At 54.1% G+C, this 15,217-nt stretch overlaps 1 protein-coding gene across 6 annotated transcripts in view; it reads left to right on the top strand.

Moving 5' to 3' along the window:
- The first annotated feature begins 12,941 nt into the window (after window positions 1-12,941).
- The window catches only part of RASGEF1A (RasGEF domain family member 1A), a 41,234-nt gene continuing 38,958 nt past the window's right edge, over window positions 12,942-15,217 (top strand). For 3 of the 6 annotated variants that reach the window (XM_077124530.1, XM_077124532.1, XM_077124531.1), the window contains exon 1: window positions 13,226-13,331. The gene's annotated coding sequence lies outside the window, so the exon portion shown is untranslated. Of the gene's footprint in view, window positions 13,332-13,422; window positions 13,911-15,217 lie in introns of those variants that run through there. The other 3 variants (XM_077124537.1, XM_077124533.1, XM_077124534.1) reach the window with 3 other exon arrangements.

Below are 15,217 nucleotides of genomic sequence, written 5' to 3'. Positions count from 1 at the left end.
TGCTTCTTTCCCTGGGCCTCTGTCTGCCTGGCGTGCTTGTCTGAGACCTGGAGCGGCGGCCGCAGGGGTGACCCACTCCAGCCCTGCTTGTCACTGGGTGGGGAGGGGGCGCCAGGCCACTGCGGCAGCCCCCTGTGGGTGCGGGGACAGAAGGGCAGGGCAGGGACGGCAGGGTCGCACGGGGGTAATGTGGGGTGAGGTGGTGGCAGCGGTGGGCCGCCTTCCGTGGGGTCCGTTTCACGGGCATCACAGCCTCTCGCAGACCCCCGGACCCATCACCGGAGCAGATGCCTCCCTGCTCCGCCGCAAACCAGCAGCAAACGCATCTCTGTGGTTTCGTCCTTTTTATCCGCGTGTGGGCGTGTTCTGGAAGCCGAGCTGCTCCTGCCCCAGCGGGCGCCTGCGGGGGCGCTGAGAGGCGCCGTGGTGGCCCCCGCTCCGCCCGTCGAATCCCGGGAAGGCCTTCCCAGCAGCCTCCGCCTGGCCGCTGAGGGTAGTTGCATGCTGAGACCGGGGCTGGGCAGGGAAACTGAGTCTCGGAAATGGGCTGTCTCCCTTTGCCGGGGCTGCTGGGACCAGGGCAGGCTGCCGGGGGGGCTTCCACAGCAGGGACGCGTGTGCCAAGGTGGAGGCGAGTGCCCGCGTCGAGGTACCTGCAGGCCCTGCTTTCTCCCGGGGGCTGCGGCATCCCGGCCGGTCGGGGAGACTCGCCGGAACTCCGCCTCTGCCTCCGTCACATGGCCGTCCGCCCCCCACCCATGCTGCTTACAAGGCCGAGTCCTGTTGGGTAAGGCCCGCCCCGCTCAGTCTGGCCTCATCTTCACTACCCACATCTTCAAAGGTCCTGTTTATAAATGGGTCCCACCCGCAGGGCCAGGCTGGTGGAGCGCAGCCCACCCCGAGCAGGGCTTCCCACCTCAACCCCGACACCAGGACTTACCCGGCAAGGGGTTGGGAGGCAGTTTTGTTTCGGAGCAGGGACTCTGCAGCCGCTTCCTGCAGGGGGGCCACCCGTCACCCCAGCCCCCACCCCCAGGCAGCCCACATGACCCGTCCACCCATCAGCCCCAGCACCCGGGCCCAGTGAGCACGTGCTCTGACCCGAACAAGGCTGAGCCACTACCCCAGAGAGCCCTCCATACCTGGGCATTCTCCCTGGCCCCCGCTTGACCGGGAGGTCCCTGCCTCAGGTCTCCTTCCCTTGGGGATAAGGATGCCCGCTGGTAATGTTGAGCCCAGCTTCCTGGGAATGCAGAATAGATCAATGCACCTCTTAGCTCACCCGAGAGAAGGGCTCACAGCAGCAACAACTAGGAACCATGTGGTGGCAGAAGCCTTGAGCCCAGGTGTGAAGCCCGATGGGGGCCGGGGGGCGCCCACCACCTCTGTCCCCCCTGCCCTCCACCCCGCACCCCAGCAGCTCTCCTGCTCAGTGGGACTCCCTGCCGGATGGCAGGTTGTCTTGCTCTGGGTGGGTGCAGCCCCTTGCCTGGGGTGGCCACTTCCCATTGGAGGCAGCGTGATGAGGGTGGTGTTCAAACTTCCATCAGCAGTGGTTCCTTCTTCAAAGGAAAGGAGCCTGAGAAAAAGCAACGTGGAGGAAAGCGAGTGGGGAGGGGGCCAGCCTGCTGGCAAGGAGCGCAGGTAGCCTCCAGGTGGCAGAGGGGTCCCCTGGGAGGGGCTGGAAGGGTTTGCCTGGCCAAGGAGGCCATGAGGCGGTGAGCAGAAACCAGTGAAAGGGTGGGACACCGAGCTTTGCCTTCATCCCTGAAATGGAGGGAAGGCCTTGTGCAGAGGCTGCACGTGGCCTGTCTGTATTCCAAGGATTGTTTCTCTTGTACAGACTTTAGCAGGTTGGGGAGGGGTGGGCAGGGGCAGGGACCAGGCTGAGAGGTCGCACAGGGAACAGGAGGTGGCCGCTCTGCCTGGGGTGTGCTGGAGGAGATGGTGTCTGGGGTGGGTGAAAGCTGGCCCCTGGGCCTGGCAGCTCTGGTTTGGCCCCTGCTAGGTCTCCTGCCGCCACCTTTCCTTATTATATAGATCTGTCTTCTCCAGTCTCTCTCTTAAAAGGATTTCTTTGAAGGTTTCTGCTTTTGCTGAAGCATCTGTTTCCTCCAGGGCCCGTCTTCCCGTGAGTTCTTTGGCCCTTTGCTTTCACTCTGTGCTTTCTTTTCTCAGACCTGTTTGTGCTTCCTTAAACCTGGGAAGAGTCTTTTTATTTTTATAGAGAAGTTGTGGGTTTGCAGAGCAATCGTGCATAAAATACAGGGGTCCCATACCCCACCCTTGCTTTGGTGTGGACTGCTTGTTACAATCGGTGAAAGCAGACTGTTGTAGTCGTGCTATGAGCTGTAGTCCCTGGTGTAATGCAGGGTCGTTGTTTGTGTCCCGCAGCTCCATGGATTTGGTTTTTGGTATTTATTCTGTTACCGCATGTGCACCCTGACATCTCCCCATCTAACCGCATTCGGATACACACACGCATATATGTGTAAATACATATATACATACACCTCCGTGCAGCTGACCTCGATGCCCTCTGGGGGAAGAAGACCTGGACCTGTTGTGGGACAGGACCGGTTTCCCACGGGGACCGTCCCGTGTCGGGGCTCCCAGTCGGAAGCAGTGGGGAGGTGCGCAGGGGCCTGCTTTGCTGTCTCGTGAGGGGGTGCTGGGGCCTGGCTGCTGGGACCGGGAGGGCTGTCCTCGCAGCTCAGGACCCCTGTGGGAAGCTGGCTGAGAAGACAGCTCTGCACGTAGCGCTGCTTCCCAGCCAAACCGTGGCCAGTCCAAGTCCTGTGGGAGAGTGGGAGGGGGCGTGGGGAGGGGTTGGAAACCCCGCACCCTGCACTTACGGCCACGGAATCTTCTGCTTGCATCTCCACCCCTCGCACTGAAATGGGGGGGGTTTCCTGCCTCTGTGGCTTCGCTGCCGGCTTCACCCACATCCCCCAGGCCCGTCTACCTCCTGTTGTCCAAAACGCGTGAGGTTCTCATGCAGCGTGGCCCCCCGCCCGCCTCCCCGAGCCTCCTCTGCGAACCCTCCTCTGTGCTCTTTTATTTCACCGGGTTGGAAAAGATGAACTGCAGACAGCATGGCTCAGTTCACCATCTTGGCCTGAGGGTTAGAAAAACTTCTTTGTATACCAAGTGCTCTTTTACAAATCGGTAGGTTTTGCTTCCTTTCCCAGGCCTTGAACTGCGGGGCCGTTCTTAATTTCTCTTTTTCTTGCAACACGCATCCGTCGGCAACTCCCATGGCTCTGCCAGGAGCACAGTCCAGACTCTGCGTTGCTGCCCCTCTCCTCCAGGCCACACGCTGCCCCCCTCCACCCCCAGCATGTGGATTTTCGTGGTGGCTTCTAACAGAGCTCCCTGCTGCAGCCATAGCCTTTCCTCCATGAACCAACCAGAGTGGCTTATGTTCGGTGGGTCACTTGTCCACCTGCAACCCTTTGGGAAAGTAGCAGAGAGTGTGCTGATGGATGAAGGAGATATGGGACCTTGCACACAAAAATAGGCTCCGAGGGTCTGGGAAGGAATGTCCTCATGTGGCCCCCGACGTAAGCCGCTCTCTCACATCACTCGTCCCCAGCAGATCTGGCCTCCTCACTGTTCCTGGACCAGAGCACACGTGCTCCTGCCCCAGGACCTTTGCACATGCAGTTCAAAGTGGCTCCACACTGATGGCTTCATGCCAGTCTCTGCTGCTCAGATGGCCCCCCTCCTACCGACCCAGGGTGGCCAACAGAGCTCGCCCCAGCCCCTCCACTCCTACTCCCGACCTCCTGACGTTTCCTTCATGGGCCTTACTGCCACCTGGTGCACATTTGCTTGCTTAGGATTTGCGTTCTCCTTCTAGGATGTAAGTTTCCTGAGGGCCAGGACTTCATCGTTTGCATTTATGAGCACATCCCCAGGGCCTTGAACGGTGCAAAAATATTTATCAAGCCCTCAGCAAATAATTTTATGGACTGAATACAAAAAAGATAAACTAGTTGTTTGAATAAAAGGGTGAACCCCGAGTCTTAGACATCTTTTGTTAGATTTACTCCTAACTAAATTTAATGGGATGCACGGGTGGTTCAGTGGTAGAATGCTCGCCTTCCACGTGGGAGACCCAGGTGAGATTCCTGGACCGTGCACTTCCCATCCCCCACAAAAAATTTACTCCGAAGTGTTTCATTTGTTTTGGTGCTATTGTAATCTTCATTTTTGGATTATTTTTTGTCAGTGTATGGAATTACAATCAAGTTTTGTGTAGAGAGCTTGCATTCTGCAACCTTTTTGAACGCGTTTATTAGCTCAAGTAGTTATTTTTGTGGATTCTCTAGGAATTTCTGAAGACAAGATCATGTTTTCTGTGAATGGAGATAGTTTTACTTCTTCCTTTCCAATTTGGGTGCCTTTTGTTTCTTTTTCTTGCCTAACTGTCCTGGCTAGTACTTCCTCTATAATGTTGAACAGAAGTGGTGAAAGTGGGTATTGTCTTCTTCCTGATCTTAGAGCGAAGTTTTCAGTCTTTCACTTTGAGTGATGTTAGCTGTGTGTTTGGTTTTTTGTGTGTGTGTTGCATGGGCAGGCACTGGGAATCGAACCCAGGTCTCTGGCATGGCAGGCGAGAACTCTGCCACTGAGCCACTGTTGCACCGCCCAGCTGTGGGTTTTTCATATACACCCCTTATTGGGTTAAGGAAGTTCCTTTCTATTCCTTTTGTTGAGTGTTTTTATCATGAAAATGTGTTGGATTTTATCAAATACTTTTTCTACAGCAATTGAGATGACTTGTTTTTTGTTGTTTATTCTAGAAATATGGTCTATTATACGGATAGTGTTTTGTATGTTGAGCCACCCCATATTCCTGAGATAAGTCCCACTTGGTATTGTTGTTTAATCTCTTTTATATGTTTTTGAGTTCAGTAGGCTAGTATTTTGTTGAGGGCTTTTGTGTCTCCTTTCATAAAGGATATTGGTCTGTAGTTTTCTTTCCTTCTATGTCTTTGTCTAGTTTTGGTATCAGGGTAGTACTGACTTCATAGACTTAGGTGCTGAGTGTTCCTTCTCTTTTTTGGAAGAGTTTGTGAAAGATTGGTCTTAACTTTTCTTTAAACGTTTGCTAGAATTTAGCGGTGGAACCGTATTGTGTCAGGTGTTTCTTTGTGGGAAGTTTTTTGAAGTTCTTATTCAATACTTGTTATGGGTTTATTGACATTTTCTACTTCTCTCTGAGTCAGTTTTGCCAATAGGCATGTGTATTAGTCGTGGTTCTCTAGGGAAACAGAACCAACAGGAGTTACCTGTAAATAGTATGAGATTTAATAGAAGTGTCTCATGCAATTGTGGGGATGTACAAGCCCAAATTCTGTGGAGCAGGCTGTAAGCTGGCCACGCTGATGGTCTTCGATGAGTTCCCCGGGAGAAGCTGGCTTGCTGAAGTAGAGATGAAAGTTTTTTTTTTTAACTGTTGAAGTTATAACTTCCCCCTTAAAAGTCTTCAATTGATTTTTACTGTAAAGATATTTTGTGGACTTTATCATTATTGTTATTCTCTACTTGGTGAGACCTTGTTCTCATAATTTCCTTTAGTTCCTTAGACAAGGCTTTTTCAGTTCTTTGACCATATTTACAACAGCTAATTTAAAGTATTTATGTAGGAAGCCTAATGTCTGGAATTCTTCATCAGTAGTTTTCATTGATCTCTTTTTTTTTTTCTGTGTATGAACCTTATTTTCTTTATTTCTGCATGTCTTATAATTTAATTTTGTTGAAATGTTGACATTTAAAATAATTTAATGTGGCAGCTCTGGAAGTCAGATTCTCACCGCTCCTAGGTTTTGTTGTGGCTGTTTGTTGTAATTGTTGTTTGTTTAGTGACTTTTCTAAACCACTCATTAATGAGAGATTAATGGTCTCTCATTGCTGAAGACACCCCCTTAGCCAGCTGCAGATGTAACCAGCCATGCAATCAGTGTGCTGATAAAGTCCCCAAAATATCTTTACAGTAACAGGCCAGCACTTGCTTTGCTGGGCATCCGGGCATCACCACCAACTGGCCAAGTGGACACATGAACTTAACCATCACAATGCGTTTCTAGGAATTTGTCTGTTTCATCTAAGTTATCTAATTTTTTGGCATTCCGTTGTTCATCGCATGCCCTTACAGTCTTTTTTATTTCTTTTAAGGTCACTGACAATTCCCCTCTCTCATTACTGGCTTTAGTAATTTGAAGCTTCTTTTGCTTGTTCAGTATTAGCTGGAGGTTTATCGATTTGGTCGATCTTTTCCAAGAACCAACTTTTGGTTTCATTTATTTACTAAGTTACCTATTCTCTATTGCATTTGTTTTCACTCTAGTATTTATCAGATACTTGGAGTTCATTGAGCTTCTTGAATGTGTGGATTTATGGTTTTCATCACATTTGGAAATTGCTGGGCCATTAATTCTTTTCAGATATTCCTTCTGCTCCTTTCTCTCCCTCCTCTCTTTCTAGGAGTCTATGTATGTTGTTGCAATGTTTTATGTGTCATAATAGGCTCTGGTGTTTTCTTCATTATTTTCCCTACTTTTCCTCAGACTGGGTAATCTTCTGTTGGCCCATCTTTAAATTTGCCAATTCCTTCTTCTGCCTGCTCAAATCTGGTGTCAAGTCCCTGTAGTGAATTTTTCATTTCAGATATTATACTTTTCAACTCCAGAATTTTTATTTGGTTCTGTTTTAATATGTAGCATCTTTCTCATTATTGTTTTTCTCTACTTGGTGAGACCTTGTTCTCATAATTTCCTTTAGTTCCTTAGACAAGGCTTTTTCAGTTCTTTGACCATATTTACAATAGCTAATTTAAAGTATTTATGTAGGAAGCCCAATGTCTGTAATTCTTCGTCAGTAGTTTTCATTGATCTCTTTTTTTTCTGTGTATGACCCTTATTTTCTTTATTTCTGCATGTCTTATAATTTAATTTTGTTGAAATGTTGACATTTAAAATAATTTAATGTGGCAGCTCTGGAAGTCAGATTCTTACCGCTCCTAGGTTTTATTGTGGCTGTTTGTTGTAATTGCTGTTTGTTTAGTGACTTTTCTAAACCAATTCTGGAAAGTCTTTGTTTTTTGTCACATGTGGGCATTGCAATCTCTCCTTGGTTAGCTTAGTGGTCAGTTAATGATTGGGTAGAAATTTAAACACCGGAACAGCCCTTACTGAGGGACTCTGTGTATGCTGGGACCTACCTCTAATTCTCAGATGGACAGGGACAACTTTGGCTTAGCCTTCACTTCCTGCCTTCATGGAGCCTCAGGGACAGCTAGAGGTGAGTGCTTGTGTCTTCTCAGGTCTCTCCTAGGTATGTACACGACCCTGCGCTATTGCATTCCCTGCTTTTCCTTTTAAGCGTTTTGGTTAGTCAGTTGTTTGGGTTCACTGTTATTCATTGCCTCAGGCAGCTGCAGAGATAATCAGTTACCTGCGATTGTTTTAGGCAATCAATCCAGAGGACAGAGCACTGGGCGAGCTCCAAATCAAGTCAACTATGGACATCCTTGTAAGGGGGTTTACCAGGGAGTCACCAAGACAGATCCAATAATGATGACAGTTTTCTGGGAAGGAGGGTTTGAAGGAGATCCAGCCCTGTTCTGCTCCCGGTCATGCCTGCAAGGCTGATGGTTTTTACCACAAATGTGGAGTCATAATTTCCAAGGCTGCCGGGGAGCTGGAGGGTAGGGTGTGGGAAGTGGTCAAATTAAAATGCCGCAGACCTTGCTGTTCTTCCTGAAATTCCACCATTTTTCATGAATACACGCTCCTCAGATTGCCGAAGACTTCGGACATTTTTTGCTGGTTGATTTATTGCTTTAATGGAGGAGAGGTGTTCCACCGTTTTCACTGACATCCAATCCTCAACTTCTGAGAGCATTTCTGTAATGTCCCTCTGAATTTAGAATGCATGTAACTTTTGACCCCACACATCCAGTTTTTGGAGTTTATCCTCAGCTTTGGTCTTGTCTTTGAGTAAAGACCTTTGTTTAAGGGTGCTCATTGCAGGACTGTTTGTGAACATTACAGATTGAAGGTCACCTCACCGTCCTTCCCCGGGGGACCTGCCATGCAGGAGACACCCACCAGCCATGGAACATGTGCGGCTGTTACAGAACACGAGAAAGGGTGTTCCAGGAAAAAGAGCAAGTGTGCAAGGAGTGGGCCCTTCGGTTCATGGAAATAATCCTGTGCATACATGTACATAATTTATAAACACAGAAACATTCGGGAAGTCTGCACACACTAAATGGTGAATAGTGGCTGCCTCCAGAGGTTGGAGCTGGAGTGGGAGGGAACTTTGTTCACCCTGCAGGCCTTTGGTGCTGTTGAGCATTTTCACGTGAGCATATACTGCAATTTTAATGTTAAAGCTGGTAAAATAAACAAGTACACGTGGCAAAGAAATGTGCGAATGCACAGGTCTAGGCAGGCTCTGGCGTCCCCGTGTTTGCTCCCCTCTCCTCCTCTGGGGCCCAGCACCTCTCTTTCCCCTGTTTCTGGCTGAGAGAATGAACACACTTCTTTGCTGGCCATGCCCACCTCTCTCCATCCTCCAAGGGCTCCCATGGGCAGGCGACCCTTGGGACAACCCCAGCCTGCCTGGCATTGGGTCCGCAGGCAAAGGGGAGGGTCTGGAGCTTGAGGGGGGGCATGCAGTCCTTCCCTCCAGTTCAACTGGCTGGAGGGCCAGGGGGAGGGGGCATTAAGCCCTGGGGGCCCATTGCCTGCTCACAGCCACTGTCAGCCCCTCCAGCCTCCCTCTGGACAGACTTCAGGGCCCCAGCACCTCCCCAGCCCTGGGCAGGCCTCTCAAGAGTGGCTGGGAAAACCCGAGGCGTTCCAGGCCTGCAGGACGTTTGCAGATGTGGCGCTCCGGTGGGGAATGAGGAGGTGGGTGGAGGGACCCAGACTGAGCACGAAGTTGACTGTCCAAAAATGTAAGTTAAATATCCACAATATCTGAAGCCAGTGAAGTGAATCCAAAATTCAGGATGAGGAGACCGTACATGGTGCAGGAGGATGGAACCAGCCTCTGAGGGGCCCCAGCCCACTTCCGCCGCTCTGCCTCCCCCCTGGCAGGCTCAGGGTTGCTTTGGGCCCAAAAGCTCCATGGTAGGCATGGAAGGAGGGTCTCCAGGCCTGTGCCCCGAGCCCCCGCCCACCCACGGTCGCTCCTGGGGAACGTATGCACCTAGAGAGGGTGCTGTGGGGGGCGGTGCCAAGAGCTCCCCCCGGACTCCCTGGGGGTTCCCAGGGGTCTGTGAGGAAGCCCCTGAGGTGAGGGACCCCTGCCCCCTGGCCCCCAGGGGCTGGTGTGGACCTTGCCTGGCACCAGACATTCCTGATGTGGGCATGAAGCCCTGTGCCCTGGGTTTAGAAGAAGAAAATGCATTTTTCTTATGCTGATGACAAAGCCATGCATATTCATGGGAGAAAGCTGGGAAACACCTGAAAAAGGATAAATGAAGAAAAAGGAGTAAAAGAGAGAATGAGAGACGAGACACTCTATTAACTTTTGGGTGTGCATGTGCTCGTCTCCTTTGCAAGTCCACGCACACATGTGCACCCACAGATGTGAAGCACAGATGCACACATGTACTCGTGCACTCACACACAAGCATGCACACACACGCCCACAGATGCAGGCACGCACATTCACGTACATGCACAAACATGCACACATGCACACATTCATGCACACTTGCGTTTGCCTGCATGCACACACAGCAGACACACCCACGCACACGCATACACATCTCCATACTTGTACACACAGACACATGCACAATACATGGTGCACACATGCACACGTGCACATGGATGTGTTGTGTTTAAATGCCGCCTGTGGCCAAGGGGCGGTGCTCATGGAAATTCTCTGTCACCCATTTTCTCCTTTTCGTCCCGTGACCCTGTCCTTTACCTCACTCTTGAGCTCTCCCTGACCTTTAGAGGTTATTTGTGCGGATTTCATAGGTGAAAATCCATGACGCCACGCTTTCATTTGAGGTCTCTTTGTGGCCCTGAAAGAATGTGCTCCTTCCCTACTTCTTCGCCACGCCCTCCCTTTCCCCACTCTCAGCTCTTCCTGCCAAAGGGCCGGCTCTGTGGGGGAGCCAACCGTACTCTCACGCTTTGGGCCAGCTTGGTTTTCCTGCCATCTTTAACTTTCTCCATTGGGGGTGGGTGTCGTGTGTTTGTCCCGGACCTCAGGGCTTGCTGTGTCCGAGAATGGGCAGTTTTCATTGCGCTCATCAACGGGCTTGTGGTTTACATCTCACGGCCCGCGACATCCTGCCACATGCAGTGCCCAGCCGCCTCCTCCCTGGCTCCAGCCCACCCACCCACCACACTCATCCTGCCCCTTCTTTCCAAAATGTGTACGTACCCCGGTGTCCTGGAACCTCACCAGCTCCCGTGACCATCGGGACTCCAGCTCTGCCCCCCTGCATTCCCTCTCCTCAGGCCCTGTGCCCTTGCCACTCCCCCCCCCGCCACTGCCCGGTGTTACCCCCTCCCCACCTGTAAGGACCCCCTCATCTACCCAGTCCTACACATTTGCACCAGCTGCCTCTGGTCCCTGCCCTCCATCCTCCTCCAGGCCCTAGGACCACAGCCTTGACCCTTCCCATCTCGAGTTCTGATGCGTCTCCAGGCAACACTTCCTACAGAGTCTCCCCAGACCAAGGTGGCTGGGCCAACGGGTGGAAATGCGCATTCCTGAGTCCCTGCACACCTGGGAGGCAGACATTCTGAGGATGGGCCTGGGTCTCGCCTGGTAATGGAGGTCAGGTTGGGGAGCCCCGGTCCGGAGAGAGCCTTTAGATGGCCACCCCTCCTCCCCAGGGGGTGTGTGTTGCCCCTCCAGCCCCTCAACCCTGCACCCCAGTTTGCTTTCGCTCCTGTTGGCCACCCTTGCCGTGCTGACCCTGGAGGGAACGGGTGAGCTGTGGCTTGTGGGGAGCCCCAGGGGGGTTTTGAGGGGAGTCCTGGCCTGCAGGAGGACTAGTTCCCGGGGGCCTGAGATGAGGAGAGGATGGATCTGTTTGTGGCACCTTAGTGAGCTCCCCAAAGGAACATGTGTGCAGATGAGTCTCAGCTGATAGGCAAGGGCTCTGCATGCCCACTTATGGCCTGCTGTCCGCCAGCTGGGCGTCCCTTGTGCCTGCCCCAGGATGACACCTAGCTCCGGGAAGCCAAGCTGCCTGGTGCGCCAGCTCCCCACCCCACGGGGGCCATCCAGGACAGCCCTGGCCTGCAGGTTGTGTGTGTGTGCTGGGGCTGGAGGTGTGGTTCCTGGGTTGGGCCAACACCATGGGGACCGTGGGCAGACGGGCAAACGGGACAGCAGGCAGCGGCACTGAAATGCTTCCTGCTGCTGCACAGATTCCCTGGGGACGCTTGCCTTGTGGGGTAACCCGTGCAGGGGTCAAGCCCATTGGAAAGGCCCCTCTGGGACAGGCTGCCGCCCTGACAAAGCCAGGCATGGGGGGTGCGGCTGAGCTCCAGCCTGCTTTTTCTGCATCTCACAAAGGCCCTGTGAGGATGGGGCGCCTCTGGGGGCCCTGTGGGAAATCCACATGGGCTGTCCACATCCGTGAGAAGTCCAGCTCGCTGGCCGAACTGGCTTCACTCTGCCTGGCAGCGTCGGGGAATTGGGGCACCTCTGGGGCAGTGCTACCAGGGCCACAGGGCTGCACTGTTTGCCCGACCACCTCGAGCAGGTCCATGGAACGGGCAGAGCCCCAGGCACACTGGGTGGTGGGGTGGGCACAGTGGCTCCATCTAGGATGGTGTTATGACCCCTCACGGGGCCTAGAAGGATCCAGGAAGCAGTTGCCAAGGGCGGGTGTGAGGCTGGGTGGAGCAGCAGCCCTCTGCATTCCCAACAGAGGCAATGGCCAGTGGTCTTGGCTGTGCTGCTGGTAGCAACACCCTCAGGCCTGACTCCCAACTCTCAGGAGGCACAGCACATCCCTGGACTTCAGTTTCCCTCCCTGTGACAGCCGAGGGTCTTCAAAGGATCAGGGCTCAGGGCTTGAGCGTGGCTTTTCGGGGGATGCAACCCACGTGCAAACACGTGGAGAGTGGCCTTGCCCAGGAGCTGGTGGGAGATGAACTGATGTCTTTAGAAGCAGGCACCTGAGTGTGGTGTCTCTGAAGGCCTGTGGGAGGTGGCCGGAGGGGCAGCTGCAGCTGTGGGGCCATTGAGAGGGCCGGAGCGATGCTGACCCTCCCCTGCCCTGGGCCCCGCAGTCCACCCACCCCTTTCCTGACCCCTGCAGGCCGGAGGACAGCGGCAGCCAGCTCAGTCCCTGGAGCCAGGCCTCCCTGTGCTGGGCAGCTCCCGGCTGGCGGCTTGGCATCTGTATTAATTAGTCAGGGTTCTGTAGAGAAACAGAACCAGCAGGAGAGATTGGTAAATATGAGATTTATAAAGGGGTCTCATGCAACCGTGGGAATTTTCGAGTCCAAAATCCTCGGGGCAGCTGTGAAGCTGGCGGCCCCGATGCAGGGTCTGCAGGAACTCCGCAGGAGAGGCTCGCTGGCTGAAGCAGCAGAGAAAGAGTCTCTCTCCTTCCTTAAAAACCTTCAACTGATTGGATTTCTCACTGTGGGAGACGCACCTCAGTTGGTCGCAGATGCAATCAACTGACTAATGATTTAATAGACCAGCCTTCCGGTTTATCAACCAGCCACGGAATACCCTTGCAGCAACGGTCAGGTCTGTGCTTGCCCGACCAGACCACTGGGCCAGGTTACACCAGAACCCAACCTTCCCAGCCTCTGTGCCCGCTGAGCTCCTCTGAGAGTCCACCACCCCCCCCTACCCCCGGGCCAGCAGGACAGTTTAGGATTCAGTGGGAAGAGGAGAGGACGCCCCGGAAGTCCCTGCTGCCCCAGGGGCGGGGAACCGGAAGAGCTGTGCCTGGCGTGGAGCACCAGCTCCCCGTCTGTGCCCCGGAAGTCCCTGCTGCTCCAGGGACGGGGAACCGGAAGAACTGTGCCTGGCATGGAGCACCAGCTCCCCGTCTGCGCCCCGGAAGTCCCTGCTGCTCCAGGGACGGGGAACCGGAAGAGCTGTGCCTGGCGTGGAGCACCAGCTCCCCGTCTGTGCCCCGGAAGTCCCTGCTGCCCCAGGGACGGGGAACCGGAAGAACTGTGCCTGGCGTGGAGCACCGGAAGTCCCTGCTGCCCCAGGGACGGGGAACCGGAAGAACTGTGCCTGGCGTGGAGCACCAGCTCCCCGTCTGTGTCCCTTGCCTGCTGCCTGTGAGGGGCGCCAGCCCCCTGGCCCTGGTGAGCCCTGGAGCCCTGTGCAGTGGGAAGGGGAGCCCAGGCCAAGGGCCAGTCGGTGCTGTGGGAGGGGCTCGTTGGGGACTCTGTCTTGGGCCAGTCGTTTATTTAGGCAGAGTGGCGACCTCTGGGATGTCATGGGGGACATCAGAAAGGGCAGCTGCCCGCCTCTCCCCCTCAGTGGAACCTAAACCCTTCCATTGCTCAGAATATCACTCCCCAAGAGGGATTCTTAATGGGACAGCACTGGGGGAAATGCCAGGAGCTCCAGTGGGCTCCCCGGTGGACTTCCAGCGCTGCCCTGCTGTCTGGGTTCCTTGGGAACACTGCCCCTCCCGTGGCTTCACCCGCGGTTCCCATGATGATCGTGGCCTCGACTTTTCACCGGGGCAGGGGGCCCACCGCGCATGCAGTGTCGGGGCTGCGTCCCGGGGCACGCCCTGATTGCGGTGCAGGAGACTGGACAGGCCTCTCTGTGGGGTGGGGGCGAGGGCTGGCACGGCGGGAGGGAAGGGTGCCCAGGCACCTCCTCAGGGCAGGTTTGGGGCACGCTCTGGAAGGAGAGGGCTGCCGGCCGCCAAGGTGGGTGCCGAGGCCCCAGCTCAGGGGGCTTCAGGGTGGGGCACTCTGAACGGCTCCTGCGCTCGGGGTGGGCCAGGGTGCGGGGCCCACCCCCACCTACAGCACCCCTGCCGAGGAAGCGGGGTCCTGGGAAGGGGGCCAGCGCCCAGGGCCCCTTCCCCTGTGGGGAAGCGTTGTGTCCGGGCTCCTGTCCGTGACCTGAGGTTGGGGCTCGCAGGGAGAGGCGGGGTGCCCCACAACAGGGAAGCCCTGGAAGGCCTGAGAGCTCCACCTCCACTCGTCTTGCTTGTGCAGCTCCCACGGGGGCGGGGGTGGAGGGGGGTGCCTTGGCCTGCAGGGCTGGGGCAGGGCAGGGAGGGGAGTGGGCGTCAGGGCGAGGAAAGGGCCACATGGCAGCTGCACCCTGCCACCCGCGCCCCTCAGAACGGCTCCCACCCCTCCTTCAATTGCGGTCCTGCCTCCTTTTGACTCAGTTTCTGCAGAGGCTGCACCGACCTGCTCTTGCCTGGGGGTGGCGGGACGTGGCTGACCCCGCCGGCCCTGGACCTGGCATCTCTACGGTCTTGGCTGAGCGCTGGCTTCCTCCTTGTCAGCACCCCCTGGGTGCCCTCGGGAGCTGGGTTCCTCTGTTCTGCCAGTCGGGGACCACCCTGGGCCACCCTCCACCTTCCAAAAACGTGCAGCTGCCCCTCACCCGTAGCCTCTGACCTCGCAGGGGTGTTCCTGTGTGAGGAGGTTCCACACCTCCTCCAGGTGCGGAGGGAGCAGAGATGTGCAGGCAGTGTCTATGCTGGGTCTGCCTCTGTTCTTTTTTTTTATTATTAATTTTTTTATTTCTTAAAAAAATATAACACCAAGCAAACGCAAACATTCTTAACTTTTGATCATTCGGTTCTGCGTATACAATCAGTAATTCACACTATCATCACATAGTTGCATATTCATCATCATGATCACTTCTTGGAACATTTGCATCTATTCAGAAAAAGAAATCAAAAGAAAACAGACAAAAATTCATACATACCGTACCCCTTACCCCTCCCTTTCATTGATCACTAGCATTTCAATCTAAATTTATTTTAACATTTGTTCCCCCTATTATTTATTTTTATTCCATATGTTCTACTCTTCTGTTGACAAGGTAGATAAAAGGAGCATCAGACACAAGGTTTTCACAATCACACAGTCACATTGTGGAAGCTGTATCATTGTTCAATCATCATCAAGAAACATGGCTACTGGAACACAGCTCCACATTTTCAGGCAGTTCCCTGCAGCCTCTCCATTACATCTTGACTAACAAGGTG

This window comes from Tamandua tetradactyla, chromosome 13, assembly GCF_023851605.1.
Source record: "Tamandua tetradactyla isolate mTamTet1 chromosome 13, mTamTet1.pri, whole genome shotgun sequence".
In the NCBI taxonomy this organism is placed as follows: domain Eukaryota; kingdom Metazoa; phylum Chordata; class Mammalia; order Pilosa; family Myrmecophagidae; genus Tamandua; species Tamandua tetradactyla.
Note: the sequence above shows the minus strand (reverse complement) of the source record. Positions and strands in the feature narration are given on the sequence as shown.